This window comes from Dermacentor albipictus, chromosome 4 (genome assembly GCF_038994185.2).
Source record: "Dermacentor albipictus isolate Rhodes 1998 colony chromosome 4, USDA_Dalb.pri_finalv2, whole genome shotgun sequence".
NCBI classification, from domain to species: Eukaryota; Metazoa; Arthropoda; class Arachnida; order Ixodida; family Ixodidae; genus Dermacentor; species Dermacentor albipictus.
The window spans coordinates 67350482-67370125 of NC_091824.1; the positions used below are offsets into that span (position 1 = coordinate 67350482).

Sequence of the window (19644 nt, forward strand, 5' to 3'; positions counted from 1 at the left end):
CTACATATCCTAACGTATTATTTTTGTCATTGCCATTCCCGCTATATGTTAAATACAGTTTGTTATAGAATAATTACGAAATATTTATTCTATTAGTAGGCCTTAGCCCACTTAGTCTCACGATTGAAGAGCCCTCCAATAACGTGCTGCGTTTCCTTGATATTCAGCTCCAGTTCACGGAACGGCACACGTGTTGGGAGTGTAAACCTAGAGCTAATAAGCCCCTGTTATCGTATAGGTCAGCCCACTCGAAGCTCGTCAAGAGGATCACTGCCAACTTATGCTTTGGAAATGCTCTAAAGAAGTCTTGCGACCATAAGATCTATACGAGCCTTATGGATCAATCGGGAAGGTTATCAGCAGCAGGGTTTCCGGAATTGGTGCAAGTTTCGGTCGTCGAGGGGCTGCTAAAAAGGTGCAGGTCAGATTGCACAATTCAGGACACGGCAAATCAAGGGACGGAACGTAGAAGGAAGGTAGCGGTAGTTCCCTACCTGCATAAAACGGCACATAAACTTAAGAAAATGGCTAGCCGGGTTGACACAAAAGTGGTCTTTTCCGCACCAGAAAAGCTGGCAAAAATATGTCGACTGACGGACCCGTACCATGAGCCAGCTGCTGGATGCTCTACGAATCATGGAAAAGCGCCAGTGGGATGCGTAGAGACTGTTGTATATGAGCTTCCGCTGTCCTGTGGGAAAAAATACATCGGACTGACAGGGAGATGTCTTAATGACCGATTACGGGAACATTGCCAAACTGTGAAAAATAAGCAATACGGTCATCTGTCAACCCACTGTCAAGAATGCGGCTGTGCGGCGGTGTATCAATCCTGCCGGGTTCTTGCGAAGCACAAAGATAAAGACATGCGAGAGATCATTGAAGCTCAGGCTATCTGGCGGAATAGAGACACGTGTGTTAGTGCCCCATCAATCAACCTGTTAGATAAGGAGACGGCTTTTTTGGATGGGTAAGATTTGGATAAGGTGGCGCCACTGTGCATAGGTTATATAGGCGTATTTCCTGAAAATCAAGTTGTTGAAGTTAGCGCATTGTGTTGTCGTCTCCCTTCCGTCCTTGCTTGCTGGCGCTAAATATGCTTTCAATTTACCAACACGCCCAACAAATGGCAATGAAGAAGAGGACTGGGAAAACAGATGCGGTCTCTTTAATAGTGAGCCTGAAAACTGTAACGATTATGAGGATGATTACGTTAACGTCAGTGGCAGATACCCACTCATGGGTTTGTCCATGAGTCTGCCATATTTGGGATATGTGTTAGGAGAAGAAGCTTAGAAATCAATAAAGCCTGCAACCAACGCGACTCATTAGTTATCATGGCGCCAACATTTGCGCGCACGTTCATGCGGTGTGGAAGCCCCACACCTTTGTGTCAAAATATACGCCTTAAGTAGTGTAACCCTTTGAGATAAGGATAACGGTTCAGCAAGTTCTTTGCAGTATAACTTGAACACGTGGGTCGTGCGGCGGGTGTTTCCGCATTGATCTGATTTGCCAAACATGAGCGCGATCCCTAGTGGCAAAATGTGTTGCATGAGATGAGTGGTTTGATAAGCTTTAATGAACAGCTTCATGACAGGTTCCCTTTACATAGAGCCTAAACCTTGCACTGCATGTCGGTAACTTTCTTTTTCTAGAACGGCAGCGGAAGGCGGTACGTCCATAATAAGCTATCCATCAACTGTCCCCTCTGTACTTGAAGTTGAGCATCGAAATGAATTTTGAGGGCACCTAATCTCATTCCGTTGCCATTGACTCCATGTTTTCTGTCCTCCACAGTTGTACTTCTGAATTATTAGTTGTGTTATTTGCAAATTTCTCGCAGCCGGTGTCACACTGAATTTAACAAATGTAGGGCTATTCTATTTGTGAACCACAATATAGCCGGGTATAGCGTTAAAAAAAAGGGGGAGGCCTCGCCCAGATGACCGAAGCGCAACCGCCGATTGCCTACGCGACTAAACTAGTCCTGCTCTAAAATCGGCGCTTCTAAAACGCGTAATTCTGGGTATCAATAAAGACTTTTGTATAATTTGATGACTGGTTTGGTACAGCTCTCATGATTGGAATGCTACAGCACACGCCGCATCGCGAGAGAAATTTAACCCAGTGCTTTCTACAACGTTGCCCGTCGTCTGGTTTTTAGCTTCATTGAAAGGAAAAAAAATAGAAACAGTAGCTCAGCATGGCGTTTGCGCTGGTTTACAGGTACACGGTTCATTTGTTACTCGTTTTCCGAACATAAAATTAATCAGTTGGCATTTGACAAGTACTTAAAAAATGCATTTATCGAAACCTGGGCAAGAAGACGATCGAGGCACGAAAGATACAAGAAATGCTTCACCCATCGTTTTAAATAAATACTCTTGCAATTAAATAGCATAACATTAATTTTTTTCTGCTTTCACAAGCTCATTGTCAAGAATGTGACATATATTTTTTCGTTCTTTTTGACGGTTTATTTTCTCTTCAGAGGGACACAGTACACGAATACGCCCCTTGCTAACAGTAGGCAACTGGCTTTGGCAAACTTCTGTTGTCGTAACTTTGGCGCAAAAGAAAACACCATGGAACAAGAACAGAGAATTTTTTTGTAGAGCTGTGTCACCGCGGGATCCTGTTTTCAGACGAAGCGCCAGCGATGCTCGCTGCAATCTTTCGTTGCCGGATCACGGCTCAGAATAAACGCATGCGGCATGAATGGTGCATAGTAAGCTCGCAATAATATTTCTGGGATCGGAGACCACCAGAAACAGTTTGGGAGCTCACTCTGACGAAGGGAAAACGCACAACTCACGCGACTCAGCCCAGTTTGAAGCGCGGGCAGCCATCTTCTCCATCGGTGGGATAACCGGCCGTCCGGCTGATCACGTCAGCCTACAGTGCGCCCCTATTGGTGGAGGCTCGTATACGTCAACCTAGGAGGAGAAAGCGCCCCTTTTATTAAAACTTGTACTAGACTATAGGTTAGTGCTAAAGCTAAGTCTATTCAGCACTGCAGAAAAAAAAGTAATAACCAGGTTGTGCACAAGTATCGCATAGTTTTCGATAGTCTCAGTCCACTTGATTAGGGCGGTTGTCGTTTATTGTTGCGATAGTAATTAGACGGTCGTTTTATGCGCGCTCGCACCAGCATCGGCGTTGTCGCGCTGTCCCAGTATTGAAGCGCATGCGCAAGTGCGGCTGTGGAGTTAAGTCTCCAAAGACGCGTAGTCAGTTTGGCCGTAAAGGCGACAAATTCTAGTGCAAGCACTGTTCTGCAGGATCCAGGAAAACATTCTGCCTTCCACTGCTGGCATAATCTCTATGTGAACAAGGACTAGCTTTCGTGCTGAGCACCAGCGGGCTAACCACACCGTGGCATATACGTTCCATAACAAAGAGCATGAAGGCAAATTTATCGAATCGTGTCCTGAGGAAGTGACAAACGCCTATGATTTTCTTCTGTATAATCTCTTGCGCGAATCAATATGCGATGCCTGCCACGTGGCTTGCGGTGCTCATCATCACCCAAGCTTTCTGAGACGCTTTAAGCCAAACGCTAGCCCTTGATAATGCTTTTATAGGCGATACCACATGCACGTGATTTTCGGCCGACGGCGACGAGCGATAGGGTTTTGTCGTCGAGGATAGCGATCCTTCCTTGCCGCTTGTCGTGTCACCGGTCATTGCAGTGTCCAAAATACTCGCTTGTCGACATGAAATCCACGCCAATACTCCTGACACGGCCAGCACGGTCGTGTAACATGAATGCATCCAGTCCGTCCCCTTGGATCCGAATTCACTCTTTCAACTTGCTCTCTGCCATGACAGCAAACTAGAAATACTAAAATCACCCGTGGCTCTGCTTTAACTCACGCTAAAAACAAATTATCAGCGCTGTCTTGTCCTGATTATTAATGTAAAAGCATCATTTGCCCCATTACGCGAGAATCCGGTGTTTTCATCAGTGGCGTAGCCGAAAGATGGTAAGAGAAAAAAGGTGACAAATGCTCGGATTGACGTCAAATTTGTCAGGCAGGCTTCTCTAAACAAAGTGAATTATTGGAATGGATAAGAAAATTTGGTACACCTTAGTCTGGGTCCCAATCAAACGCGGGCTACCGGGGTGCAAGGTGGCATTTCTTACCCAACGCCTCATTGGCTCGACGGTTACAGTTGACTAAACTTGTGTCTAGAGCGTGCATTATTTCGCATGTTGCGTCGCTACCTCCGTCACTGCCTTCCCGGCGTCACATACTCTTCGAATTACATCGCTGATGTGTCTAATGGGGTGCACTCTCGCCCGCCAGATCATGAGAGTTTAAAATGAGGCGTGCCTAGTGCGTGCGTCATTGCACAAGTCACATCGCTGCATGGCGCGCATCACTTTTTCTTTGGTCTTTATTGGTGCCGTGTCTACTCGAGTGCACTTTGAAGCGTATACCTTGGCGGCATCTCAGAAACGTGATCACCCGTGGAAACAGGCCGCAGAAGAAGAAGCAAGGGAGTACAAAAAGGAATGCTGTGCAAGTTTACTAAGTGCACGATGAAATGCGGTTGAATAATTGAGCGAAACCTTTTTCCCAAAGCAAATACAATGTTTTTACATTCCCATACATAAGAAGTCCTAAGTGTATCTGCCGAGCTTTTGGGATAGCTTGCTTCTTTATACGACCGAGACGCCATGGATAGCCGCGAGCTGCCAGCCAATGCCTCTCACGTTCTTTTAAATGCGTAAGCATTTGTATGATTAACCAGCACGAAAACTACCAGTCCGTCTGTTCCGTGGGTCAACCGCTTTCCACATAGCGCCCTCAGCAGCTACCGGGCTCACCTTCGTGCAGCCGCTTGTCTCAACGCCAATGAAGCGGCGTGAACACAGCACTCACGAAGCATTGAGTGCTCTGGCTGGACTGCAAATTACTTCCGCGTATCCAATAAGAGATATGGACAACCGAAAGCATAAGTGCAAGTTTTGAAACAATTTCTCGTCTGTTTACGCCCTTTATGCAAAAAGCTTAATATACAGGTTGAATTTTTGTCTCTATGTGTCCCGTTTAAATATTAACTACTTAAGAATGAACAAAGAAGATGTCGAGGTTGTAGGGATTTGGGAGACACGACGCGCCATTGCGCAGGCGCATTTCACCTGTGTCTGCAATCTCTACGCCTCACTTTGAGGTGCCACGTACACGAAGCAGCCACCCGAGTACGTTTGGTCAATGGTTCGACGCGTATAGATAAAATCATAGACAATATATATATATATATATATATATATATATATATATATATATATATATATATATATATATATATATATATATATATATATATTCGAAACTTACTCAATTATGAAACTTATTCACGAAACTTATTCAACACACATTGGAAAAGCTTGCCGTACTGCATGACAGGTGTGTGGCTGCGTCCAGAGCATTCACCACCTTTTGTGCCATTGTCCTTAATTTTGAAGCACGAATATAATCTACCACCAACGCAATCAGTATTATAGATGATCGTCTTCCGAGTGAACGGACAATACTAGGACACCGTCCCCACCGATCATCAGCTCAGAAGGCACTAACAACACTTCTGTGCATTCTGAGAATCTCTGGCAAGTGAGAGCGCCTTTGGCACTTTAGTGTTGTTCATGGACGTCCCTCTACTGCAATGTGTTTCCTCATCTCTCTTCTTTCTGTTCCCCTAAGCTCTTCCCCGAGCGCAGGATATCCAACCGCACTATTTGCTGCGTGACATCCCTGCTCTCCTTATATATATATATATATATATATATATATATATATATATATATATATATATATATATATATATATATATATATATATATATATGTATATATATATATAATAATATAATATATATATTAATATATATATATATATATAAGGAGAGCAGGGATGTCACGCAGCAAATAGTGCGGTTGGATATCCTGCGCTCGGGGAAGAGCTTAGGGGAACAGAAAGAAGAGAGATGAGGAAACACATTGCAGTAGAGGGACGTCCATGAACAACACTAAAGTGCCAAAGGCGCTCTCACTTGCCAGAGATTCTCAGAATGCACAGAAGTGTTGTTAGTGCCTTCTGAGCTGATGATCGGTGGGGACGGTGTCCTAGTATTGTCCGTTCACTCGGAAGACGATCATCTATAATACTGATTGCGTTGGTGGTAGATTATATTCGTGCTTCAAAATTGAGGACAATGGCACAAAAGGTGGTGAATGCTCTGGACGCAGCCACACACCTGTCATGCAGTACGGCAAGCTTTTCCAATGTGTGTTGAATAAGTTTCGTGAAGGCACTTCCCAACCACAATGGACACAAATGAACAAACCATAATAGCAAAGCGGAAGAGAAATGTGGCCTTAATGAAAGCCGGAGCCCTATGGGGGTACATGAGGTGCTGTAAATGCGTTTTTTTGTTTAAATCGCGTTGTACAATTAGGGCTTGATAGCCAGGAAAGTTCAGTGCAACGCCTTGCATGGGACACTCACGGGAGGGACAGTGATGAAGCTGTATAGGGTGATATCGGCTGAAAAATGCTGACGCGAGGCAAGCTCAGAGTACAATTCATTTCCAAGAACAACTAAGGAGCATGAAAGGCAGTATGTGGGTGGTGAGAGCGCTCAAGTATTTGTACTGGAAGAATATTGACTCACAGTGGAGACATAGAACTAGGAAGCTAAACAGGAAGCGTGTGATTGGTATGGTAAGCAATATGGCAAAGAAGATCGCTAAACGCAAAGTCAGAAAGGCAGCTACATTCTCCTCTGTTGTGGGAGTTGAAAACAAACCAGCTATGAATCCCCACCTAAGTCATAAAAACAAAATCAGAAAGAAATTCATAATAAATCAAATTGAAGCTTTTTGCGAATCGGGATGAACATACAATAGAACCCGTAGTTATAAAGCGAACCAAACCAGAAAAAAAGATTCGTGCACTTGCTTCGGTAAAGCTAGAGAAATGATGGAATATGTTTTACTAGAATGTGAAGACATCTACGCAGCTGTCACTTCAGCGTTTGCTGGCCTCCTTCAAGCGCTTGGGCTCAAGTATAGTAAGGTGAAAGCAAACTTCTTTGCAGTAGACGGTAGTAAGAGGTGATTGTAGGTTTTGTGGCAGAAAGTAGGGAAACCACAAAAAACGGAGGCGCACAAGAACAAAGTTCCCAATAACTGTTCTGAATGTTAAATGCTGGCAATCTTCTTGACTGTTTGAAAAAAAAAAAAGAGATATCGCAAGGAGCTTTGGCTAAGTAAGAAAAAAGAAGTGATGACGCAATTCACTGCCACGTTTTGAAAGGGATGCTAATAGCATGCATCTATCCAGGTGACGGAACGGAACGGATTGCCACTGACGATAACAACATGCGACAGCTAGATCTACTGCAGCGTGGTTAAAATAATAGCCTCGTGGTACGTTTGAGATTTCTTTGGGAGCGCACGATAATATTTTTTCCTACAACAATGCAAACTTGTCGGTACGCTTTGCCGGAAATAGCATCCATGCGAGTGCTCGACACCACGACGTGACAGCACGACATGATTTGCCTATCTAATTGCTGGTTGCTGTCTCGAGTAAAGCTCGCGCGTGGCGACAACTAAATGCTTCGCCTCGGTCAAAATGCGAATTTTCGCTGTGTTTAAGTTCCTCCTTTTGCAACGCTTCCTCTGCCATCGTTACCTAAACTCGGTGCGTTAAGCCTGTCGTTGATGCAGCGCCTTCTCTCGTTATTCATCCATGGCATTTTTTCAGTGATGGGAGTTTACGTGGCAAAACTATGATCTGATTATGAGGAACGCCTTAGTTGGGGACTGCGAAAGTTTCGACCACCTGGGGTACTTTTCCGTGCGGATAAATTAAGAACACGGGTGTTTTCGCATTTCACCCTCATCTAAATGCAGCTGCCGCGGCCAGGATACGATGCCGCGATATCGTGCTTAGCAGCCCAATACCATAGCAACAAAGCTACCACGGCGGGTATCCATGGCATATTGTGGTCAAACATTTGTAAGAGCTCAATCACAACGATGACTCGCAGAGGTCAGGTGAACAAGCTGACCGGAAAGCGACCGCTCACAAGTTATTTTGTTTACCTACTTATTCAATACTGTAGGCCTCTTCACGCCTATACAGGCGAGAGCACACGAGGATGAAGGATTCCATGTTAATGAACAACAAGGAAAAAAGCATGATACATTCTAAGCATAGAGGACAAGAAGCATAAAGCCAAAAAAAAAGGATTATACAGCTAAACATTTTTGGGCATATCAGGATTCATAAATATGTTTAGGATAAAATAAGAGTGCAGTAGTAAAAGTTTATGCACTGTGTGAAATCAAATATCAATCGAAATTCGTTTGAACAGAAGAGCGGGTAAACACATGCGCGATGCATTGTTTACGCTTTCCTTAGAACAGAAAATACAAGCAGCTTAGTGCAGTAACTCCATATAAGATTGCAGAAGTGGCGAGAATGCGTCAAGTGATTTAGCACTGACAAAACCATTTGGCAGGTCATTCCTCAATGGGATAGCTAAAGGAAAGAATGAATACTTAAACGTGTTACAGCGTGGAAGCAACGGGCAAGTACATTTGTCGTGGGCATTTCTACTGGAATGACGGTTCAGTGTTTTCAAGTATTCATCCTTATTTATGTTTACTAAATTGTGGGAAAGAAGAAAAATTATCTTTAGGCAGGTTAGCTTACGCCAGCTATACAGACTTGCGACATGAGCTCGCATGTGGAGTGCAGTAACGCTCTCTTCCCTTGCATACTTTGTATAAACCAATCTAAGTGCCGTATTCTGGATTTTTTCTAACACGTCGGCAAAGTGCTTTTGTACGTGTGGGTTCAAAACTATTGCTCCGCATTATAGTATGGTTTAATTAGATTCTTTTATGCTGTAAGTTTCACTTGGTGGACGTACTAACTAGTTTCTGCCTTTAAAAACATAGTTGATTAAATGCTCGTCAAGAAATATGATCAATATGAACATCCCACTTTCAACACTGCGCTAACGTGACCCACAAGTACATTGCGGTATTCACCCGCTTGGTGTTGCTACGGAAAAGCGTGCATTCAAAATGGAGAGGTGTTTTTCAACGTGTAATCGCAATGCACATTGTTTTATCGGTGTTAATTTGCAAGGCATATTTGTTACACCAGCTTCCGATATTATGTAAGGTTATTTTAAATGTTACTTGGCCTTCCGTAGCCGTAGTGTAACACCTGGTTCCATGCAATTTTAAATGTCGTTAACCTAAATCAAGAACAGTGTTGGTCCTTGTACAGATCACTGTAGCACACCAGAATACGCTTTAACATGGTCAGATTCAGCATTAATAATACTGACATACTGCATGAGGTTGGCGATATAAGCCGTAATGCAAGAGACAATTCTTTAATTCCCATCACAAGATTGTATTTTTTCTATATGTCACGAGTGTAGGACGAGGGAACAACGGACGGCACGGACGAAGAGCCGTTTCAAATAAAGTCTTATTCATTAAATCATTCGCGACGGCTAGCGTTCGGAGACGTTGTTCTTGAGACGCTGCTCCGGTTGTTGAAGACGTAGACGCCTTCTTTTGAAACGCTGCGCTTGTGGTCGCGAGCGAGCAAATCTCGAAGTACTCGACGGCTGCCTCGCAATTGTAAGGCACCGCGGTAAAAGGTGCGCGAACCACAACACATAATGCAACATAATAACACGAGAAACCGCCTTCCTAAGTCATGATAAGCGCACTTATTCATAACAACAAAGGGTAGTTGTTCGTTTTTCTTTTTCTTTGTATTGATTGCGGCCTAAACTGTTATCACCTGGAAATTTCCTACAAGACTTGCATGTTAACTTCCACGCCAACATATCAACTGATGCCATTTACTTAGATTACGTAAACGCGTTTGATGAAGTGCCCAATTATAACGACTGCTGATAAACTTAAGCCAGTGAAATGTAAACCACGATGTTCTAGATGGGATCGACGAATTCTTCTTTAGGCAATATCAACAGGTTCATGTCAATAAGAATGCATCTGATAATGTACCTGCAAGGTATTGTCGGATCACTCCTATTCTTAATATATATTGACTACTTGCCTCCCCATTTATCTTGCCAAATCCGAACGTTCGCGGACGATTTTGCAATTTAAGCGTCAGTTTCTAACGACTGAGGTGCAGTTACACTTCAGCCTTATCTAGAGGGCTACCAGCAATGGTGTGACTGGTGGCTAATGACCTTTAACCTGACTAAATGCAAACAGCTTTTAATTACTCGTGAACCGCGTTAAACTACTAGCGTGAAAAGAAGTTCGCAGTTTCACCTGAAGGGCGAATCACCGATTTCGGTAGCAAATTAGCAGATACCTGAATGAATTAAGGATATCAGCTTTATCGGCCGTGTAAAGTTCTAAAGACCCGCCGTTGTAGGTCAGTGGCTATGGTGTTGGGCTGATGAGCACGAGGTTGCCGGATCGAGTGGCGGCCAAGGTGGCCGCATTTCGATGGGATCAACATGACACCCGTGTTCAGAGATTTAAGTGCCCGTTAAAGAACCCCAGGTTGTGGGAATTTCCGGAGTCCTCCACTATGGCGTGCCTTATAATCAGGAAGTGGTTTTGGCACGTAAAATTCATAATTGAAGTATCTCTTAATAAATAATAAATTATTTATTTATTTAACTTGTAAACATTCGCTTACTAACTAAACTAACAATGATAGAATGCGTAAGCGTGACTCAACGAGGACGTAGAAACATACATAGAGACAGCGCTGACTTTGTGTGTGTGCTTCTTTCTACATCCTTGGGCGCTATAACGTAAAAGTATTCCAAACTCTTCTATTCCAATTCTGCAATCAGCACTCCATGATTGGTCAAAAATTTTGGCGACCACTTCCGCTTTGCCTGTCGGTCATGAGACGTCCCAAAAACCGCGGTTATCCCCATCTGATATGAGGTGTACGCACTGATTCTGCATGATTGAACCAAGCAACAGAAAGATGGGTATTTCTGATTCGACACCGTTTCCCCAATAGTCCTCAGCTATTAGTCACAAGTTTTCGGGGCGCACCCACTTCACCTGCCTCACGCAACGTCACAAAACCGCGAAAACTCACATGTCAAAGTGACGTGTACGAATTAAAGATACATTATTATGCCGAACAAATATGAATTTTTTTTCTTAATAGCCACAAAGTGCCCCGTTCCGAAAGGAATGAAAGATGCCTGCCACCGATCCCTCAGGGACTGGCTATTCGCAGCTGCAGGAGAGCATGGGTTTATTTGCGTATAATAAAACCTTTTGCGTAGCCATGTATCGTTTTCGAGCACTTTGGGCACGTTTACGACCTCGTTCTGCCATCCCTTCTTTCCTGAGGATCCGTTTTAGCGTCATTCCTAAGCTTTCGCTGTATACCGCCGCGATTTTCGACCAGGCACAGCAAGCTAATTAAGGGACAGCCGACCAATCGAAGACGCTGGACCACCCTCTTCATCCGGTTATCGATTTTCAGTGCCTTGGCTCGGCCCCATCAAACCTCCACTTGAGCGTGCTCCTCGCCTCTTGTCTGCCAATTAGATAAGGCAAGCCGCACAGCGTAGGTAATGTTATTCGTTTTTCAATCCCACAAAAGTCGCCTCCTATGAGCAGAGCGTTTGTTTGGTCTGTTCAGACAACACGGCAGGTCACCGCCTAATGTTTGCGTCGGTGGTAGGGCAAAGGTGACGTCAGGATCTTGGAATGAAGCATATTGTAATAGTTTTACGTTATTCGGCCTCTTGTTCGGTCGCGCTTACACATTCTGTCATGGATTCAAACCAACTAGCCCGTCAACGTATTTTAAATAAATTAACCAGCCCGGAGTCACGTGCGACAAGTAAACATGAACACATCTCGCTCGATGAGCGCGGAAACACGTTGTGAAAATTCTGGTGCGAGGAATCGCGGCATCAGGAAGCGAATTGACCTACATGCATACTTCACCTGAGAGCGAACGAAACGTGGAAAGCCCAGCGCATATGAAGCTACAAACATTACGCGCACTCTGCAAACATCGCAAATCGCGTTGAACATAAGGACCGCGTTGGCGCGCACGTTAGCCACGTAGCAGATTGCTTTGGAGTCACACGAGCGCCGGCAACGCGTCCCTACGGCGTCCGCCAAGGGCATGTACTACGGTGTCGGCAATTTGCGTGGACTACGCCATAGTCGACGTCGCGGTTGTGCCCACTCTGTGCGGTGCGTCGGGCGAGGAGGACATTGATGCACCCTAGCGGACGCCGGAGAAGAACACCCCTCCTTCCTCGCCTGACCCCACTGCCTCGCGCGTGAAGAGGTAGGGCACGCATCTGCGCCGCGTTCCTCGCTCGCGCACGCGAGATTGAACCGCATTCACCGGTTCATCCTCGGAGACTTTCACTCATACGCAACCTCACTGCGACGCCCACGCCGATGGCGACGGCAGAAATGCACCTGAGTACGCACCAAATACACCAGAACAACGGTACGCGTCAGCCCATAGTCCACGCATCAAGTATGCCTCGCAAATGACCTCGAAGCGGTATGCAGCGTGCTGTAAGGCTCATTGACCTATGAAAATCTCACGAAGTCAGTGTTAGCACCCTAAAGCGAAATATCGGCGGTGAGCATTATATTTTCGTCTAAGCACAGCATCAGTTTACCTATTACACAAAGTTTTGTATTTTTCACTTAATAGCACTCCTTAAATCACCACACCGGCACACATATCTCATTCCACTGATCACCCACAGCGAGTTTCTCGTACACTTGTTAGAATTGTTATTTTTAGCATACTTCTTTCCTCAAGCATCGTTAGAGTCGAATCGCCTTCCTCACAGTATTCTTGTGGCCGATGGGCACGGGCGCCCCGACGAAGACGACTAACGCTCTCTGGCTCTCGAGCTGTCGTCTGAACTGGCCAGCACTGCAGTATCGATACTATCACCTGTCCACGAACTTTGCTAATGTGACTGACTACCTGTTAACACAACGTTGAGAGTTTTTATTTGTTCATTATGTACACACGCCTCTTCTCCCACAAACACTCGTAGGGTCATTTGGGCAAATAAATGAAAATGAAACAATTGTTTGCTTAAAGGCTTGGTGCGGCCAGAGAGAGCGAGAGAAAAATGGAGGAAGGGGTGCTCTTTAACGAAAGCAGGGAAGAAGTGGCCGAGTCAACACTCGCTAACACATCACCACATAGACCCTTGGAAATGCATAGTTACACATATGGTAACCGTCACATTACAGAAAATTATGTTCAATATATACAGCTTACATAATGTTTATGTGCAATATGGATGTGAGTTTATATAGTAGTGCAGCGATGCTGTGAGATTTCGATATACAGAGGACCTTTTAGCAGAAATTCTCCACTGTGCTAATAGAGCCAGAATTACGCTCGCAGCTAACATACGCTACCTTCAAAAGCCTACGTAGTTGCTCTGGCTGGACTCCAAATTTCTTCCCCGTATCCAATAAGATATAAGGGCAACCGAAATATTAGGACAAATTTTTCAAATCATTTCACGTCTGTTTGCACCCTTTATGCAAGCAGCTTATTATAGGGTGAATAGCTGTCTGTATCTGCGTGGTTTAAACATTTACTTCTACAGGATAAAGAAAGAATATGTCGAGGTTGACACTTTACGCCTCGTCCCCTGAAAGCCACCTAGCGGACGCTTCCAACAGTATACGCGGGAACGCGGGAGCAGTAGCAGACGACAACCCTTTGCTGCAAGGATGGCTGAAGTTCGCGGCTGCGATTTCTCTTTTGTTCGGGTGCCAGGCTGCTTTTTCTGTGGTGACAGCTGTAGGGAAGATGCTGACCTCTCTGCGAGCGCGTATGAACAAGATGTTACCGGTGTTTGCGACAACATGATCCACATACGTGCAAGGTGTGTCCCGCAGACAAATGCCATGAAACCCATTTACATGACGTGGAGTTCATGTTCATTAGCCGATAAATTTTGTTGAGTGATGCGATCTCTCGATGGTTTTTGTTTAATTCTACCCTTGCCGCAATGCTGCTTCTGTACCTGAATTATAAGCAGCCGTCGTTAGTTCAGACTTATATCAAACAAATCCGCATGGTGCAATCTCTGCATATGCCATTGTGATTTTTCTGCCAATGAATACATGTGAGATCACCGAATATGTACAGTCGAAGTCACCTCAAGAAGAGTAAATGCAAATTTATTGATGGAAACGCGTACACTAGCCAACGAAGTCACCAAACCCACGGGTTAATAAAGGCATACAGCGAAGAACTATCGTTCCCGCTGCAGTTTGTGCAATTTCAACTTCCCGAAGGGAGCTGCTTGGAAACGTACAAATCTGAAGACCGACTAACGTTTGACTACTTTTTACATTACTAGAGAGAGGTGCCACGTGATATACTTAAGGGCAGAGCAGCGCCAGTCGAAGTAGATGAGAGCTGGCACCAAGGCCCGGTATAGTCGTCTGCAGCGTAAGTATAAGAAAGAATTCAGTTGAATACAAAACTCACATGCAAGAATGGACTACGTTGTGAAAGAAACAAATCACTCGACGTGTTAAATTTGCATCGAGGCGTGATGACTTCCCAAACGGGACGCGAACTTTTCAGCGAGAAATGGAACAAAAATATCATATGAAGCAGCTATTTGCAATTCTCGTCATGAACAACCTATTTTCTAAACACATTTCCAAAATCGCAAACAACATCTAAGATGCCCTCTGGCGAAAAGAATAAAGCTGTTAAAGAAGCACTTCCTTGGTATCATTCCGATAAGACACAGCGTGATTTATAGCCTTTACAAACAAGGCAGGGTTAAAACTTCGCAGCTCAAAAGAATCGGCAAGAAGCTTCAGAAGAACTTCACTTTGGCCTAGTTCGTGTTTACTGCATATCATATTGACCGCAAATAAAGACGGAAACAGAGGAAGAGAACACGTAAACCCCGTGCTGTTTATGTGTTCTCTCCCTCTGTCCCCGTCTTTATTTGCGGTCAATATGATATGCAATCGACAAGAGTTATGCATGGAACAACTACTAACAGTTAAACATGTGTGAAGCCACGCATAAAATAGATGTAAAAACATCAAGTGCATGACAGCTGGTGCGAGGATTTACCGCACCACATGAAACGAACAATTTCAGTTCTTGCAAACTTCAGTTGCTTTAACATACAATGCAATGCGTCTAGCGTCGGCAGCAGAAAAACTCTCTGCGCGTCGTCACGCTTCGCCCTGTTCCCGACCTACGCTTTTGAAGCTTTGGCACTTGCCGAAGCCAGCCAACGCGTGCCAGTGGTTGGGCCTTAAAATATACGTGAGCTCTGCCGCATAGTTGGAGTTATCGTCTGAATAGATGCCTCGATATATGCTCCTGAGATGAACGCGGCTGGGGAAGGTTTTGGTTTGTAACTGCCTCCAGTCTGCCACTTGGACCCAGTCGAGTTTGGGGTTATGGAGTGGATAAACACGCCTGGATTTCTGATGAAATTTTCGACGTCTCACTATCTGGTAATTCTTTCCCTCTCTATCTACCTACCCCTCCGTTGGATTTCCATCTCCCAGAGAGTATCTTTCTACGCTATATAGAAAAAACAGAGCGAAAACGTCATAAAAAATATATGTAAAAAATAAACAATAAAAATGAAAAACAATATCAAGATGCCATCACCGATCACTGTTCGCACTGCTATTGTCTAAGAATGACAACTCCCTTCGTGATAACACCAGGGATGACACGCTTATGCATGGGCATATTTCACGTGCGATGCTAGCCGGTTCAACACACAGGGACGATCGAACGCGCATGATTGTTGAATCGGCTAGCATGGCACGTGAAGTACACTCTTAAGGAAAATTACACCCTTTTGCCACAACGATAATCGTCATTTGTCTTGTCCGCATTTCCTTTCTTTAACGTGGCGAGCCCGTTACTTCTCAGTAACGAACGGCATGCGTGCTATCAGCGTGACATAGCCTTCCCGACAGAAAAGTAGCGGACGCGGCGTTTTCAAGAAAGGAAACGCAAGCAAGGCAGATGACTATTATTGTTGTGTGGCAGAGATACACCCCAAAGGGCGTAACTTCGCCTAAAAGTGTTTTATTACTTGCCCATAGTGATACCTGTGCTATCATTACTCTCCTTGGCCATTTATCGTAAAGCTTCTTGCCATTTCTTTTTTTCTTTTTTCTACTATTCCGTTTCATCTTAACGTTGTATAACTTGTATATTACCTATAACTTGCACTGCTTATGTAGTTTTTTGTATAACGAGCCGTTTGTTAAGCTTGCCCTGTACAGAATAATTATTGTACTGCCCTACTGTCACGCTGTCGAAGGAGAGCAGCAGTATTGAGAATAAATAAATAAATAAATAAATAAATAAATAAATAAATAAATAAATAAATAAATAAATAAATAAATAAATAAAAATAAATAAATAAATAAGATACCGAGACTGCAAGGTTATGTAGGTTATCTCTAAACAGAGATTAAATAGTTCCAGCCTTTAATAATCGAACGATTTCGTGCCTTAAGGCACACGAGTCCTTGGGTGCGGCTGATTACAATACTTTATCCTGACCTCCCCTTACCCGTACGTTAGATGTACCAAACTGATTGTGTTTTAAGATACTGAAATAGCGGTCCCTCAAAAAAACTGGGCATGATGCTAGTAACGCAAGCTGACATTTAGTGAGACGGGAACTGTCCAGCGTCAGGCGTTCTCTGCAACACGACTCTGCATAGCCAATACCGCGCCCCGTCCGCTGCAGGGCGTCCCGAGAAGGCACAAAAGACAATGCTCGCGGTCCAAGCAGGGGGTACCGTTGTAAAGAAAAGTATTAATTATGGGTCACTCTATTATCAAAGAAAATTTTCCTTCAGCTCTAGTTTTCTTGGACTTTTCCGTGTGAAGCCGAAAGTGCCCGCTTTCAAAAGTGTGTGTGTGGGGGGGGGGGGGGAGGCGGGGGCAAATGTCATGCTTTGATCTCCCACTTTTGGAAGTGGGGGAGAAAGTGCCCCCCCCCCTGCTCCCCGTGAGTGCCTGTTTCACTTCTCGCCGGCTATGGAGCCCTCTTAGCACCTGATAAATGGAGAGTAAGTGTCGCGTAATTTAAATATGAAAAACCATAACATTACCCGTAATGACTGTAGTGGTCGAAAGAGCAAAAAGATCGACAGATACGTAAGATTGCTTACATGTGGAAATACGAAAGCATTGCAGGAGTTTGCAGGCCTCGGAATGTCATGAACGCGCTATATTCATGCACTCTTAATATGACGTCACCTCCTTCCCATTCGCTGCGCCGTCACGTGCCCAATGACGCTCTCACTAGGCCAGACGTTTATTCAGCCAGGTGGCTGCTACGTGACGTGCGCAATGACGCACAAACCAGGGACACCTTTCGTCAGCACGAACCGCAAAGCTGCCGCGGAGACCAAGAAGCGTGCCCGGATGCCCTGGTTCGATACCCACCCAAACCAAGTTGTACAAAGTTTCTTTTCAAAGCCATAAACTTACTTTGTTTACAGGAGCCTCCCTGAGAAATTTGACGTCAATGCGAGCATTTGTTGACGGGTGTTTTTTTTTTTTTTTTGCGCCGTCGGTCATTTTCAGTAGCGTCTTTAGGTCAAGTCGGCTATGACGGATTTTCACTCAATCAGGCATATAATTATTTCGCATTAAAAATCAATAGAACCGCACAAGCAAGCTAAGCAGTAACAGAATGATCGCCAAACGTTGCCACGGGTAGATTTTTTTTTTTGCCAATATTACAAGGTATATGATTGCTGGGTTTTAGTGGCGTGAGGGCATCTTTGGACAAAGAGCATTAAGTCTACGCTACAGGGTATAGGTCCATTTTCTGTGAAATAATAAAGAAACTCATCATTTTCGGCGAAACAAGCTGAGCATCTGGGTCCCGTGGTGGGAACCTGTACAGCAACGTGTGGATAATCAAAAGCGGCACGTAATTTTCCACTGGGTCTTATTCCTGTGGATTTATATTTACAGTTATACTAAAATGCACTACTTCATTTCATAGTGGGCTATACCTCTGCCGTTTCCACGGTCGCTTAGCAGCTTAGTCTTGATACTATATATAGGACAAGGATGCTGTCGCCGTGATCCATAGTCTGCCGACACATCGCCGTTACCTGTTATTTGAAACGCACGCCACCATGTATACCCTTCACTTGGACACAAACTGCATGAATCAATACATGTATGAAAAGGTGAAAGGAAGTGAACTACTACAAGAAGTGCTGTAGAAAGGACCAAGTCAAAGGAATCGCAACAAGCCACGATTTATAGAGGCAAATTCTAATTTGCGAGTGTAACGAGGCACCGTATTTCTCGATGGCACCCGGCAGCCCGTTCTTTTCCACCTGCTCCGACCAGCGTTCATAATAAGTTAGTTCTTTTGCTGATTACTGTCACATTTTTCCTTGTTTTTGCTCTTTCTTTTTCTTTCAGACCTTCTCGTTTCATTCCTCGCCCGTTTTCGCAAGAACTGACACCGCGATGCACGAAACGAAAACACCGGCGCGCACTAAGCGCCTATACAATCATCCTCGTCATCTATCACGAGACCGTACGGCGCCTCCATGGGAATTCTCGCATCGGGTATTCACTCCAAGCTCGCATTTGCCCACGCTTTTGTTGCACTTCGACAGCAATGCATGAAGGCTGTTTGTTTACCAAGAAGCAAACCGGCGCCACAGAAGCCATATTGTCATGCCAGTTTGTATGGAAACCCAAATCATTCGGCGCCCACTCCTTTTTTTTTTTTTGTTCAGCGAAAAAACCGCTCTAACACCTCGTGATAACAGAATTCACTTGCGTTACCTTCAGGGGGTAACGAAAGAAGGAAACGAGTCGATAACAAGTGAAAAATGAGCCACACTCCTACTTGATCACCGAAGCTAGTATTCATTCGTATACAACAGCGCGGCAGATGAAACACGCAGAAAAGAAAATCAAATGACGAGTGTGTTTTTCTGTTCTTTGTGTTTCGTCTGCCGCACTGTCATATGCATATGGAACCATACCAACAAGCCCAGCTTTCCGCCTTGCTGAGCGAGGATAAGCGGGCGAAAGAAGAAAGAAAAAGAAACTCCGAACAGCAGGAAGAGGAAGGGAAACAAAAAATGAACCTGGGAACACCTTACTTTCCCTTTCTGTTCTACCTGTATGAAAAGCATTCTGGCATTTTCTTTTCTGTTGTGATTCTACATGGATGCATTTCTCTGAATAGCAAGTAATGACAGTTTTGAAGTGAAAAATACATTAAGAGAACATCGAAAACAATACTAAAAGGTGGGCGGGTATCCACGTGCTAGAGATGCGTTTATTTCACGCCTCCGAGGAAAGAAAGGAAGACGTGCCTGGGACGATGAACATAATTTTGTTTCCACACGTTTGCGATATGTTTACGAGTACATAGAACTCACCTTGCTTGTTTATATTGATAGCGTAAACATTTCATTTTATTACTGCATGAATTCTCGCACGCACCTGCATTTCCCCGTCTACTTGGTGAGTGTGTGTTACAGTAACGAAATAACGAGAAATGCTAAAGCGTGATGACTGAACACGTG

General features: G+C 44.4%; 1 protein-coding gene across 3 annotated transcripts in view; it reads right to left on the reverse strand.

Annotated features, from left to right (window-relative positions):
- LOC135902081 (uncharacterized) overlaps window positions 1–19644 on the reverse strand; it is a 651905-nt gene that overhangs the window by 200507 nt on the left and 431754 nt on the right. For all 3 annotated transcript variants that reach the window (XR_011513945.1, XR_011513944.1, XM_070537064.1), the window contains one exon: window positions 2819–2939. The gene's annotated coding sequence lies outside the window, so the exon portion shown is untranslated. The remainder of the gene's footprint in view (window positions 1–2818; window positions 2940–19644) is intronic.